Raw genomic sequence first — 14423 nt, 5'->3', positions numbered from 1 at the left:
AGAACAGACTAGATGGACCTACTATATTATGTGCTTGTGTTATATCATCCTGTCTGAAGGGAATCCCAGAAACAATCTTCTGGGTCAGGATTCTCAAAATTGGTTATCAGTGTTCTAGGGAGGAAAGGTGCTAAGAACAGGTACGAGAAAAATAACTGACCTCCAGTCATAATTATATGAACTAACATTCATATTTACAGCTTCAAAAATGAGGAACATCTGCTTTATAAATATATTTTTATATGAAGAAAATGGTTAATCTGGTTTGACTGAATTACAAACCATCCTAGGATATATCAAATATTTCAAAGTTGTAAAATGAATCAGCTTACTTATGATTTATTTTCTTTATAATTTGAGACCCAGTCAGGAAACACAAAATTAATTAAATTTTTAGCCAATGTTTAGATTTGATTGTCCCTCCTGAGTTCCCAAACATAATATGCATAACACCTCTATTGCCATACATAAAATTCTATCTTGTGATAGTTTGTTTTCTCTACCACCTGAAAGCTCCAAGATAGTCAGAACCTAATACAAATATGTTAAAAGTTGCAGTCCTTAATGTAATGGTTGTTAAATATTAGTGTTAAATCACTGCTTACAGAGTAACTAAAGTCAATAGTATATGTAATTTTTAGATTAATATTAGAAGTGTTTCCACATATACACATGATAGAACTGGGTTTCTATCTGAATTTGAGATTTGCATAAAACTAGAGAGATAAATATCCAGGATGTAGCACATACTACTGAGAAGTTCTTGTATAGAACCCCCTGGCACAGAAATGGAATTCTTGGGGGAATATCAAGGTGGGTGGAGGGTGGTGACACTTAGATAAGACAGTCATCTTCTAGTACAACATGATAAGGTAATGACTTTCCAGGGTGATGTTTTCATGATGACTGAGCAAGTGAAGAAGCAAATCTGGGAATTCTAGGCAACCAGTTAGGGTAAATGTTACTTAGAAATATAGGGGAGATTCCATTTCTTCAAATAAAGCAATAGGAAATCAGTATTTTGCCACAGGAAGTTGTCACCCTTCGAATCCAAGGACAGGAATATCAGACTGTTTGCTGTAGAGAATTTGCAGAAGCCTGAGAAACACAGTATATTACTCAGCTACAGCATCAGCAGTTCAAGTCAAGTCCGGTCATTTAAAAGAATGGACTTCATTACTTTTTCAGTCATTTTCTGGTAATTTAGGAATTTATCTAAACATTCACCCTAAAAATCACAGTGAATTGTCTTTTTCCTATTTGCTCTTGTTATTTGTTTTATTTTTCAACCTGATTTTTTTCTAGTCACTTATTATTATGAGTGACTTTAAGGCTCTTAAAGTATTTGTAAGTTAAATCATTAGAGTTATCATTACAGAAAATACTTTAGACAAACTAATTTTATTTATTTGGTTTTTACCATAGGATTTTAGTATAATAAGAACATGTCAGTATTTTTGTACAACTAAATTTTTAGATGATTCTAGACTAATCCAAATGAGTACTATGTTTTATGTCACTGAAATCAGATCAGCAGAGGTCATCAACAGGGTATGTAGCTGTAGTCAATAAACTATTTCACTTTAAAATGCTGAACTTTGTACTAATATCCTTTCAACAAAACATTTTGTGTAATATCTAATAAAGATCAACCTTATATATTCCCTATACATCTGATGAATCCCACCACTTCTTCTTGTCATGAACTTGTATATGAACAACATACAGTGAACAATGCAATCACCGTTTTGCTCTGTTCTGCAATTCTGTTTTACAGAATATTAAAAATCAACATGATACACACTTCACCAAAGATAGTAGGGGTAGTATAATGAAAACATCACAATCCTTGAAACAGAGTTTGAAGCAATTTCTGGACTTAGACTTACTTAATCTCTCTCAGTCTCATGTACCTCATTTGTAAAATAGAAAATATGCTTTCATCATAGGATTCTTGTAAAAATTACCAGAAATATATATTTATTGCTTGTCATTTCCCAAGCCTTACATGAATAAGGGAACTTTTCTCCTCCTTGGCATTTACTTCTACTAAAATAAAGTGAGCTTACATAAAGAAGCACCTAAGAATGGAGATAGGAGTCTTTTCAATTCATATTATTAATGAAGAAAGAATTTAATGAGAATCTTACATGAAAAACAATATTAGTGTTTGCCTAAACTAATAGTGTAAACAATATTAGTTACCCAGATGACAATATCACTTGCACTGGGAATATAGTAGGGAACAAGGGGGACAAAGTTCATCTTCTGATGGAGTTTCTATTATACTAAAAGGGAGATAAAGAATAAACAAATAATGACAATTTCAGGCGAGTAAAACTATAGCAAAAAATAAAAGAGTACTTAGAGAGTAATTCTAAGGAATGGGACAAACTACTTTGGAAAGGATTTCATGGAAGACATTCAAGAAGAGATAATATTGTCAGCTAAAATGTAAATGCTGGGAGGAAAACTGCCATGCAAAAATGTGGGGGAAAAAAGAATCTCAGGCAAAGTGAAGAGAAATTGGCAATTCCCTAATATAAGAATGGGCATGTGTTCAGAATCAGAATATAGGTTCACATGACTGGATTGCAATTAAGGATAATGTTGAAGTGTTTGTTGGTAGATGCTATATTATACAGAATCTTGTAATCAATGGTGAATTGGGTTTTGTTTCAAGTTAAATGGGATAGCTACTAGGTGATTTCAAGCAGTTGAGTTCTTAAAAATTATTTATTTATTTATTTATTTATTTATTTATTTATTTATTTATTTATGAAGAGAGAGAGAGTGCACGTTCATGTGGGAAAGGAAGGGCAGAGGGGAGAGAGACACACACAGAATCCCAAGCCGACTCCCCACTGAGCCCAGAGCCAGACACAGTGCTCCATCTCACAACCCCAATATCATGACCTGAGCTGAAATCAAGACGGACACTTAACTGAGCCACCCACATGTCCCACAAGCAGCTGAGTTTTATGATGTCTTTATTTATGTATCATTTTCCATTTCAAAAAAGAAGATTCTTGCTATAGAGAAAATGCAAGGGCAAGTGACATAAAGAGTGAGTTAGAAAGTTGATTTATATATTCTGGGAACCAAATCCATTTCATAATAAAACCACTAGTACAAATAGACACTTATAAGATGAAGACATACTATATAAATGTAAAAACCAACTTCTATATATGGCAATTTATAGCAAATATGAAATGTGTATACTGCAGGGGAAAAAAAGCCTGCAATAGATGAATCAGTGACAAACAATTCACAGGAAAATAAACAAAAAGTGAGCTTCTCTTGACCCTAACACAGTCGGAGAAAGAATAACTAGGATACTTTGGATAGTGTGACTGTGGGAAGACATCCAAAAGGTGATATTTCAACTGAGAACTAAACAATTATAAAAAACCACCAATGAAAGTGCCTTGCAGAACACTTCACAGGCACAGTGATGTAGATGCCCACAAAGAGTCAGATAATAGCAATATGATAAGAAAATGTCAAGATTTAATTGTGATATGAATTATGGAGCCCCCCAAAAGTTTACTTCATGTTTGGATACCAGGAAATTGGTGTCATGTATCAACCACAGTTGTTATGGAGGGGGCTATTAACATAATTGCTGTTATTTTTGCAGGAACATGATGAATTAAGGAAACAAGCTGAAGTCCAACAACAACCATTCTCCTGGACTATAAATAATTTTCCCATCTCCATATAGATTACACAAAGCCATTTAAAAATGTCTTATTGGCTTCTCATGTCTTACCTAATTATAACAAATTTAAATAAGAAATACGTATTTTGATGGAGATGTTTCAACTAGAAAGTAAAACTGACTTCTCTAAGTATTTTTTACTTTTTCTTCATCTTTAAAAGATTACCAGTTTTACATTTCAAAGTCTTTTGGCTTTTATTGTTCTTTACATGGCGGTGAAGGGGGGAGAGAAAGGCTGTATGAACTCTGAAACTTACCAAAGAAACTTAAGTCTCAGGTTTTCTGTGAAACAACATGCAGTAAAGAGCAATAAGGGCAAAACCCTCAGTCATTAAAATCTCTGACCTTATGACCCAGAGCTTTTGGAATGATGGCTGTACTATAGAATTATGTGCTTTTAAGGATACAGGTGAGACATGACTATAAATTATAATATTATTTACCTCATATACCATATATGGGGTATATGATATCATCTCCGAAGGTAAATTTTATACACACACACACTTTTGTGAATTACCAATGTTAATGTCTAAGAAAGGCTTTGGCTAAAAATGCTAACAAAAGTTAGGGATAAAACTAATTAAACACTTTCTGTAATTCTGTTAATGGAGGGATTCAGAATACAGAGAAACAGAGAATGCAGATAAGGATAAAAAGAATAGGTGGTCTACTCTACGCAACCAAAAATAGGGATGATTCCTAGTTCATTTTTCATTGTGAGATTTCACAATCAAGAGCTTGTCAGTTTCACCTTCTTTCAACATCTCCTAGCATCTATACCTTTTTTTCCCCCTTTAAGGCATCAATAAATCTAGAATCACTTGAAAGCTAGGGAACTTCTTCATAACTTGCCCTCTTTTTCTCTTTTCACTAAGGATAAAGAAGTGATTTGGAGTAAAAGTTGTTGGTAAATCCCACTCAGAGAATCTCAGTACTCACCCTTATTCTTGGTTATAGGTTAACCAGAATTGAGGGTGAAGCATCCTATTTAAAATTAAAGAAAGTTTAATTTGGGCTTTCATATTCAGCCCCCAATCCTGATGTACTATCCACCTACTGTGAAATGAATTGTAAATATCTTGTTTATACAAGAAAAACTTAATTTAAAACCCACTAAAGATTTCATTATGTTAAGTATATTTGTGGCACAGAAATCATGAAGCAGGATGGGTTGAATATTTTACAAATAGTGGGGTTTTTTTCCTCTCTTTCTTTGAATATTTTATAAACAATGTTAAATAATCACAACCCAGAGGTTAACAAAAGTCCTCATCACCAACTCAACACTTTGACTTCATGACCAAAATTCTTAGCCACTTTAACATCCATTTAGAACAAAGGGGTAGAGCCTCACTGTTGTGCTTCAAGAAGCCTGAAGAAATGGAAAGATTTGCTTCTCTGTTCTATATCCTTAAGTTTACTTGACCTTGACTACAAAGAAATTGCTGCAAGCTGCCAAGTGATCTTTCTATTGAACACACTAATCTGTTAGATAAATTCATATGATATGCAACTAATTTGAAACAGCAACAGCAACAAAACAAAACAAAACAAAAAAACAGTCACATCAAATCCACTCTTAAACAGCCTTAAATGTATATAATTTATTTTAAAAAAAGCAAAATCTACTGTTTCCTCCTCTTTGCAACACTTCAGATTAACCCCATTTGCTTTATTCTAAATTGTATCATGCTTTTCTGTAAGTACTAAAAATGCCAGTAGTTTCAGCCAGCAATTTGACACTTAACAAAACTCCAAGCAACACTGTAGTATGCCATTTGCAAGTAGTGCTATGTTTTATCCAGAGGAAATTAAGAGGAGGTGCCAAAATCCAATTATGAAGTAGTAGAATTTCAGCACCTAATTCCCAAGTGCTACTATCAGCATAAATTCACTGACTCTGTTTTCCGTAACAGTCTGCCAGGTATTGAAACTGTAACATAGCATCTCTCATGTGAATTCCATGACCAACAAGTGACTTCATGAGCTTGAATAGCTCCAGATGATTATGCATAAAATTTCTGCTCATTAGTAAAAGGTGTCAAGTTCTGCTATAAGATCTCCCAGATAGAAAATTAACATAATTTTCTCAGCTAGTATGTATACTTCCTACACATGAAAAATAATTTGAGGTCTCACTTTCTCAGCCTGCTCAGTAGTGCCAGAAAAAAAAAAAATGTGTATCATTTGGCTCCACACTATTACACATTTAGGATTTGGGATTTTTTTAATCTTAAGCCAAACACTCAAGCCAACTCAAAATCTCATGCAGAGTCAGCTAAATTTTCCATTTCTACAATCGTTACTCTAAATTTTATCACTATTTTCCGGTCTTAATCTCTAACACAGTCCCCTATCATTCTCAAGTGATGCCCTTATCTTGTACAATCCAGATCAAATAGACACTATTTACCATCAACTGCCCAATTTCCCAGACCTACATCTAAAAACATTTCTGAAATAGTACCTATTGTTGCTTATGCCCTGGCCTTGTCAGAAGAAGAACCATACTTTTTCTTTTCCGAGGCTAACCCATTACCTCTGATCTATTCACAGTGCTACTCATTTTGCATTCTCAGGAAACAGTCTCCAACACTTATCTTGTCTCTTGACTATTTCTCTTTCTCATGCTTCCTCCTCATCAGTCTTTAATTCTTCTATGTGACTTCTATTCTAAAATAACATTAACTTCTGAAATTTTCTTTTTAAAAATATTTAACAGCTGCACTGTAGTTTATTATTTTAATAATAATGATAGCAATAATAATGAAGATGATAGCAACAGAAATAATAGTGGCTAACAAGTAACCATCAGCCACTGTTCCTATTTTTTTATGTTTTCTTTTCATCATTTGATGGATGTATTTCTTCCAACACTCTACTTAGAACTGGTGTTTTTACATTGTCAGGAATTTTATTATTAGGGAATTTTTTTAAATGGTAGTTTGTTAGATGGATAATTAAAAAGGACTAAAAAGCAAAAAATCAGATTAATGGCACACAACCAGTTGGTAGAAGAGAAAGACTATAAAGCAACTTCCTTTTGTTTGTTTTGAGGGGTTTAACTATGATTTTCGTAAGTATTATGTTCTTTGTATTTATCTGGTATGAGGTTCCCTTAATTTCCTAAAGTCAGTATCTTTCTCAAACTGTGAGAAACTGTGAATAATTTTTTCTCTTCCAAATATTCCCTGTACCCTTATATCTTTTCTCTTTTGAGTATCTAATTGCATGTATGGTAAAATATTGAATATTATTCCATAGACCACCACAACTTGTTTCAATACTTTTTTCTTCAATCCTTTTTATCCTCTTCAGATTGAAGAACTGCTGTTCGTATCCTTAAATTGATTAACCTTTCTGATATTTCCAAAATCTATAAAAAAAATTCAGTATGTTTGCTTGTTTTAAGTTCAGATATTATACTTTTTAGTTCTAGAATTTCATTTGGTTCTTATTCAGTTACCTTCTCTCTGTTGATAATCCTAATCTGTTTGCTCATTATGGTCATCTTTGCCCTTAATTTTTAATCAAAAAGAGATCATAGGAGAGGTGGAGGTATAGGAAGAGAAAAAGGTAGAGGTAGGGCAAGGGAGAGGAAGAGAGAATGAATAAATATAATAACTGCTCTAAAATCTTTCATTTGCTAATCTGAACTCTAAGTTATCTTAAATTCTGTTTTTCTTATGTGTCCAATAATTGTAGGTTTTGTGGTGAGCATCGTAAATGATACACTGAAAGGAGATTGGGTTCTGTTTAAAAAGGGTTTGGTTTGGTCTTTTTGTTTGTTTTTCCTGGCAGAGAGTTAAAATTCCTTAGTCCAAGGTTATAGTCCTTACTTTAAAATGTGATCCTTGGGCATCCCTGGTGGCACAGCGGTTTAGCGCCACCTGCAACCCGGGGTATGATCCTGGAGACGTGGGATGGAGTCCCATGTCAGGTTCCCTGCATGGAGTCTGCTTCTCTCTCTGCCTGTCTCTCTTTCTCTCTCTCTCTCTTTCTATGAATGGATAAATAAAATATTAAAAAGAAAAGACTTATATTTTAAAATAAATAAATAAATAAAATGTGATCCTTATTGTGTTCTCAGCTGAATATCTGAAGTGCTCAGTGAGGTGTCTTCTATCACTGACTAGGCTAAATTCAACAAGTCTGAGTTCTGGGTGATCTCTGATACCTTTAACTCAGTATGACAGGAAGCACACTTGACAGCATTCAAAAAGACCAACCATGCAAGACAACTAAATGTCTGGCCAGGGACGTATAGGGAGCTACCATGCCCAGCCCCTCCTAGAGGTATCCTGCAGCCCGATTTCCATTTGCATTAGTAGTCAAAATTTCTGATTAAGCATGCCTCCTTGGCTCACCGAGACTACTATTCTGTTTGGACTTCAAGTCACTCAGCCACAGTCCAACAAAACTTGGTCGCAGGAAGAAAAACCAGGTAAATGTGGGCCAGCCTTGTGTTTATGTTTTCTCAACGGTACTACCTAGCTTAAATGGTTTTCTATTGCCTGAAAACCCTTGCCTTATATCTTTTGTCTGGTTTTCTAGTAGATTCCTCCCAGACTGTATTTTCACTACAGTTAATTAATCATAACCAGAATGGAAGGATGCCTGGAATTTCACCTATCTTGATCAATACAGTTAAAAATAAGTCACTTCCGATTGATGTTCTTTAAATATCGTGGACTAGGTTTATGTAACTGGAAGTAGAAGTAATACTGAGAATTATCTAGCAATTTTGCCATTGTTGACAGGAATGACCAATGAGTTTACTTAAAGTTTTAAATAATATATATGTGTATATATATCTGTTTATGTATGTGTGTATATATATACACATACATATACATATATATGCACACATGTATAACATGTATATAAATATATATTTACATATACACGCATGTATGTATGCTGGAAAAATTGTTTATCCTTTATGAAGGTTAAAAATAAACTATGTTTAACCCTTAACTTTAAAAAAATTATTTATTTATTCATGAGAGACACAGAGAAAAAGGCAGAGACATAGGCAGAGGGAGAAGCAGACTCTCTCTAGGGAGTCTGATGTGGGACTCCATCCCAAGACCCCAGGATCATGACCTGAACCAAAGGCAGATGCTCAACCTTTGAGCCACCCAGGTGCCCCAAATCTTAACTTTTGATTATCCATGTCATTTCACTCATATTAAGATCCATCAGAGAAATAGGTTTTTCCCCAAAAAGGGTTACTGATTCTCTGTAAACATTATTTTCTTTCTGGAAAAAAAGTTATTTGACTCTATGAGCAAGTCTTCCTTAAATAATTAAGAGGAAGTAATTGAATTCCACTGATAAAATATAACCAGTATGGTAACAAAGAATGCTCACAGTCAGGTGTTACTTATTCTAGGCTACCATTCCAAACTCTTTGTTCTCACATCCCTAACCTAATCCAGGAATTAAAGTACTATTATTTTACAACCCCAGAGTAAATTATCTGGTAGACTAATCTACCATCGAAGAGTGAGTTAGTTCACTTTCAATGTTTCCAAATCAGGAAAACACACTCCAGGATTTGTTAAGATCCAAAATGATCTTAAACATGAGCACATATCGAAGGCAACTACAGGACACATTTCAACTACCTCTATTTTAACTATGCACTAGGGCTCATTAATTACAATACTTTTTAGTGATAAAATGAGTGATGTTTATGATATATAGCTGGTTCGAATTTAATAGGCACTTTACCCTTGATAGGAGTGGGAATATCCAGAATCTTTAGAGTAGCACTTCAGGTAAAGAGTACTATTTGTATCCCTCACAGAAAGGTGGCTTCTATTTCCTAATGTGGCCGGAAAATTACTTATCTTCCATTAAGTAATTTCATTTGCTTTCAAACACGTCTTTTGTGCAAGTGAAAGAATTGCTTAGAATTTATAGAAAGCCTGAATGTTGATTTTATGCCTGCTTGTTAAAAAAAGAAAGAAAGAAAAAAAGAAAAAGAAAATATAAGAAATATTTGTTCATGTGAAATGTTTTCCACATGAGTAATGAAACTTGCTCTCATTATTATAAACAACGTGGTTACTGGGATATAAAAGAAGAAAGATATGACTTATACTCACCTACAATTAGCTGAATTATAGATATTTCTCAAAAAGAACATGACAGTGATTTCAGTAATATATGGCTTTAGCATGATTCCCAAGCATCCTGTTTTTATTTTGAATTACATACTGGGGAATGCACCTCATATAAAGATCAGAGACTCCTATGCTATAACCATCCCCATGCTGCAATAATTTAGCTTTTCTTTCTTCAGGTTTAAGCAGCTTCAGATCTCAAAGGATACATTAAACATGGATTTATTGTATGATTTCACATAGTATGTAGTGGAAAAAAGATAATTGAGGGTCATGGTACTTATCCAGCATTAGCATAAGAGCATAAAGCATTTTAATTTGTTATGAACAGATTCTCAAGAATAAAATGAATAAAACATAAAAACTTTATTTCAACCCAAATCAAAACTGAATCTAAGAATACTATGTACACAAAAAAATCTACACTGTATTTTAAGATTTTATTTAAATTTAACATATAATGTTAGTTTTGGGGGTATGATCTAGTGATTCAACATTTCCATGCAACACCGGGTACTCATTACAAGTGCACTCCTTAATCCTCAACCCCTATTTCACCCATCCCCCCACCCACTTCCCCTCTGGTGACCATCAAACGGTTCTCTATACTTAAGAGTCTATTTCTTGTTTTGCCTCTGTCTTTTTCCCTTTGCTTGTTTATTTATTTTCACATGAGTGAAATTATATGGTATTTGTCTTTTTCTGACTGACTTATTTTACTTAACATCATACTCTCTCGCTTCATTCACATCATTGCAAATGGCAAGATTTTGTTCCTTTTTATGGCTGAGTAATATTCCTCAGTGTGTGTGTGTGTGTGTGTGTGTGTGTGTGTGTGTGTGTGTAGAGTACATCTTTTTTATTCATTCATTAGTCAATAGACACTTGGGATGTTTCCATAATTGGCTATTGTAGATAATGCTACTATAAACATGGAGGTGTATATACCCCTTTGAATTAGTAATTTTTATTCTTGGGATATACCGAGCAGTGCAATTGCTAGATCATAAGGTAGTTCTATTTTTAACTTTTTGAGAAACCTCCACATTGTTTTCCAGAGTGGCTGCACCAGTTTGCATTCTCACCAATAGTATAAAAGGGATCCCCTTTCTCTGCATCCAACACCTGTTTTTTGTGTTTTTAATTTTAGCCATTCTGATAGGTGTGAGGGGTTATCTCACTGTAGTTTTGATTTGTATTTTCCCAATGATTAATGATGATGAACATCTTTTCATGTGTCTATTGGCCATCTGTATGTTTTCTTTAAAAAAATATCTATTCATGTCCTCTGCCCATTTTTTAACTTGATTATTCGTTTTCTGGGTGTTGATTTGATAAGTTCTTTATATGTTTTGGATACTAACCCTTTATCAGATATGACATTTGCAAGTATTTTTTCCCAGTCTGTAGGCTGCCTTTTAGTTGATCATTTCCTTTGCTGTGCAGAAGCATTTGATTTTAAAAAAATAGGTTTTATTTTATTTTGTTTGTTTTAAAGTGAGAGACAGAGCAAGACGAAGGAGAGAGAGACAAGTAGACACTCTGCTGAGTGGAAAGCTTGATTAAGGGCTTGATCCCAGGACCCTGAGATCATGACCAGACAAAAAACAGGAGCCAGACTGTTAACCAACTGAGCCACTCAGGCACCTCAGAAGCATTTCATTTTGGTGAAGTCCTAGTAATTTGTTTTTGCTTTTATTTCCATTGCCTCAGGAGACATATCTAGAAAGAAGCTGCTACAACAAATATCAAAGAGGTTACTGCCTGTGTTCTCCTCTAGGATTTTTATGGTTTCCTGTATCACATTTAGGTCTTTAATCCATTTTGATTTATTTTTGTGTATGCTGTAAAAATTTGGTCCAGTTTTATTCTTTTTTATATTGCTGTCCAGCTTTCCCAATACCATTTGTTGAAGAGACCATCTTTTTCCCATTGCATACTCTTTATTTTTTGAAGAGTAACTGTGGATTCATTTCTGGGTTTTCTATTCTGTTCCACTGATCTCTATTTTTATGCCAGTACCATACTGTTTTTGAAGCAGGAGAGCTTGGTTCTTATCTCACAGAGTCGAAGAATGAATTTTTCAGGACAAAGGAGAGTGAGTAAAGTGACATTTTATTAAGTGAGGATACAGAGAAAGCTCTCAGAAATGAGAGGAGTCCTGACAATGTTGCCACTGAAGGTTTCCTAGGCTGGTCTTTTATTGAAAATTTGACTAGGGAGCTTGTGGCCTTGGGATTCTTATGCAGCCTTGGTTTGAGCAAGGACTTTTGATAACACCCTAATGATTTACTTCTTTGTGGTCTGGTCATTTTCTGTGATTACATGGTACCACCAAAGAAAAATACCCCCTAACATCTGGGGCCAGGTGGTCTGGTTTATTCCCTTAACTCTGGTTTTCTTATGTCTCAGCATTTTTGGGACTTTATTTTGTGAGCCTGATATCTCTATCTCCTTGCCTCACTCTGTCTGTCTCTTACTCATTTTGATTACTTCAGCTCTGTATACACAACTTGAAGTCCTGAATTATGCACTGCATTTTTTTATTTTTTAAATAATCACAGCTAAATCACATGATATCGTAAGAACCATAGTCTAAGCAATGCATTGCTTTTATGTTTTTATTTAAAATGTTTAATAACCTCCAATGTAAATGTTACATAATGGGACAAATAGTGTACAGCTGGCTGTGGAAACAGTTCATTGTTTTTTAGGTGCAAACTTAACCATGTCTCAAGATTTGACATCTTAAAATGAATCCTATCATTCCTACTTCATAATTTAGAAAAGTGTTTGAAAGTTTTTATAACCTACTGTATAAAAAAATCCAAAGTGATTAAACACATTCCAAACCTCAGCTTCTTCGTTATTCAAATAAAATTATAATTTGATATCATAAACCATTTTAACAGAAATCAACCTCTTTTTATTTTGCTTCATTACAACACTTAAAAATTACTTACCAAAATATATTTTCCAATCCAGTGTGGTCTACCACATTCCCAGCTTCATCCCAAGACTCTGTCCACGTCATTCACCCTCTTGCCTGGGCCTCACACTACCAAGCTTCCAGGCCCCACAACTGGAATGAAAATTGAGAACTTATCCTCTGACCCCAGTTCCACTAAGAGAAAAATGTTGCAATATATTATGAAAATATAATACGATGGGTATTTCATAAACTAAGTCTGTCTTCATAGTAATCCAGGCCATTGATAATCAGGAAGATCTGGTACTAACAGTTATTGCTACTAGAATTATTTTTCCTTTGCCATAATTATCATCACAAGAAAGCTATTCTTTTTTAATTTTTTTAAAGATTTTATTTATGTATTCATGAGAGACACAGAGAGAAAGAAAGGCAGAGACAGAGACAGTGGGAGAAGCAGGCTCCACCCAGGGAGCCGGATGTGGGACTTGAATCCCGGGACCCCAGGATCATGCCCTGAGCCGAACGCAGGCGCCAAACCACTGAGCCCTCCAGGGATCCTCTGAAAACCATATTAAGATTTTATTTATTCATTTATTCATGAGAGACACAGAGAGAGAGGCAGAGACACAGTCTGAGGGAGAAGCAGAATCCGTGTGGGGACCCTGATGCTGGACTCGATCGCAGGACACTGGGATCACCATCTGAGCCAAAGGCAGATGCTCAACCACTGAGCCACCTGGGTGCCCCAAGAAAGCTATTCTTTGTTCACAAGTTCTTGTTAGACAGTCAGCCAATTCAAGACTTAGACTCTTTTTCTGGTAAAACTCACTCCTGAGAAGAGGTTCCTATTACCTAATGGCATATGTTGATGAGTACAATCTATTCTATTTACCTTTTTGGGTCCCTCACTATAGTTTTGGAATTTCTGCTATGAACTATTAAAATGTAAAATGTTATTATCTTAACCGTTTGGATCCTGTGTTTTATGTACGAGCAAAACCCTTCTCTCAGGCCCTCCAATCGAGAGTCTGACAACTATTTGGTTTGCCCTAGTAGGGGATGTCTAATTCCATTCTAATTCCCATGCTTCTCTTCATATTACAGTGGAGTATACTAGCAGTAGCCTAAACTGAAAATATCGGTCACTTATAAATGTGCATAAGTCATCTCTTCAAAAAAATGTTATAATAGGCATATTTCAGCATATAATCTGATAAACTACTATTATCTGATAAACTACTAGAATTAATGATTAAACTAGCATTACTAGATTTTCTTTTTAAAAATAAATTTTCTTAAAAAATGAATTTTCTTGGGGCTCCTGGGTGGCTGAGTCGGTTATGCATCTGCCTTCAGCTCAGGCCATGATCTCCATCCAGGTCCTGGGATTGAGTCCCACATCGGGTTTCCTGCTCAACAGGAAGTCTGCTTTTTTCTTTCTCTCTCCCTCTGCCCCTTCCCACTGCTTGTTCTCTCTTTCAAATAAATATATAAAATCTTAAAGTAATTATCTTATTTTTTTAAAGATTTTATTTATTTATTCATGAGAGAGACAGAGAGAGAGGCAGAGACACAGGCAGAGGGGGAAACAAGCTTTGGGGAGTCTGATGTGGGACTTGATCCTAGGACTCCA

This window comes from Canis lupus, chromosome 34 (assembly GCF_011100685.1).
Source record: "Canis lupus familiaris isolate Mischka breed German Shepherd chromosome 34, alternate assembly UU_Cfam_GSD_1.0, whole genome shotgun sequence".
In the NCBI taxonomy this organism is placed as follows: Eukaryota; Metazoa; Chordata; class Mammalia; order Carnivora; family Canidae; genus Canis; species Canis lupus.
Note: the sequence above shows the minus strand (reverse complement) of the source record.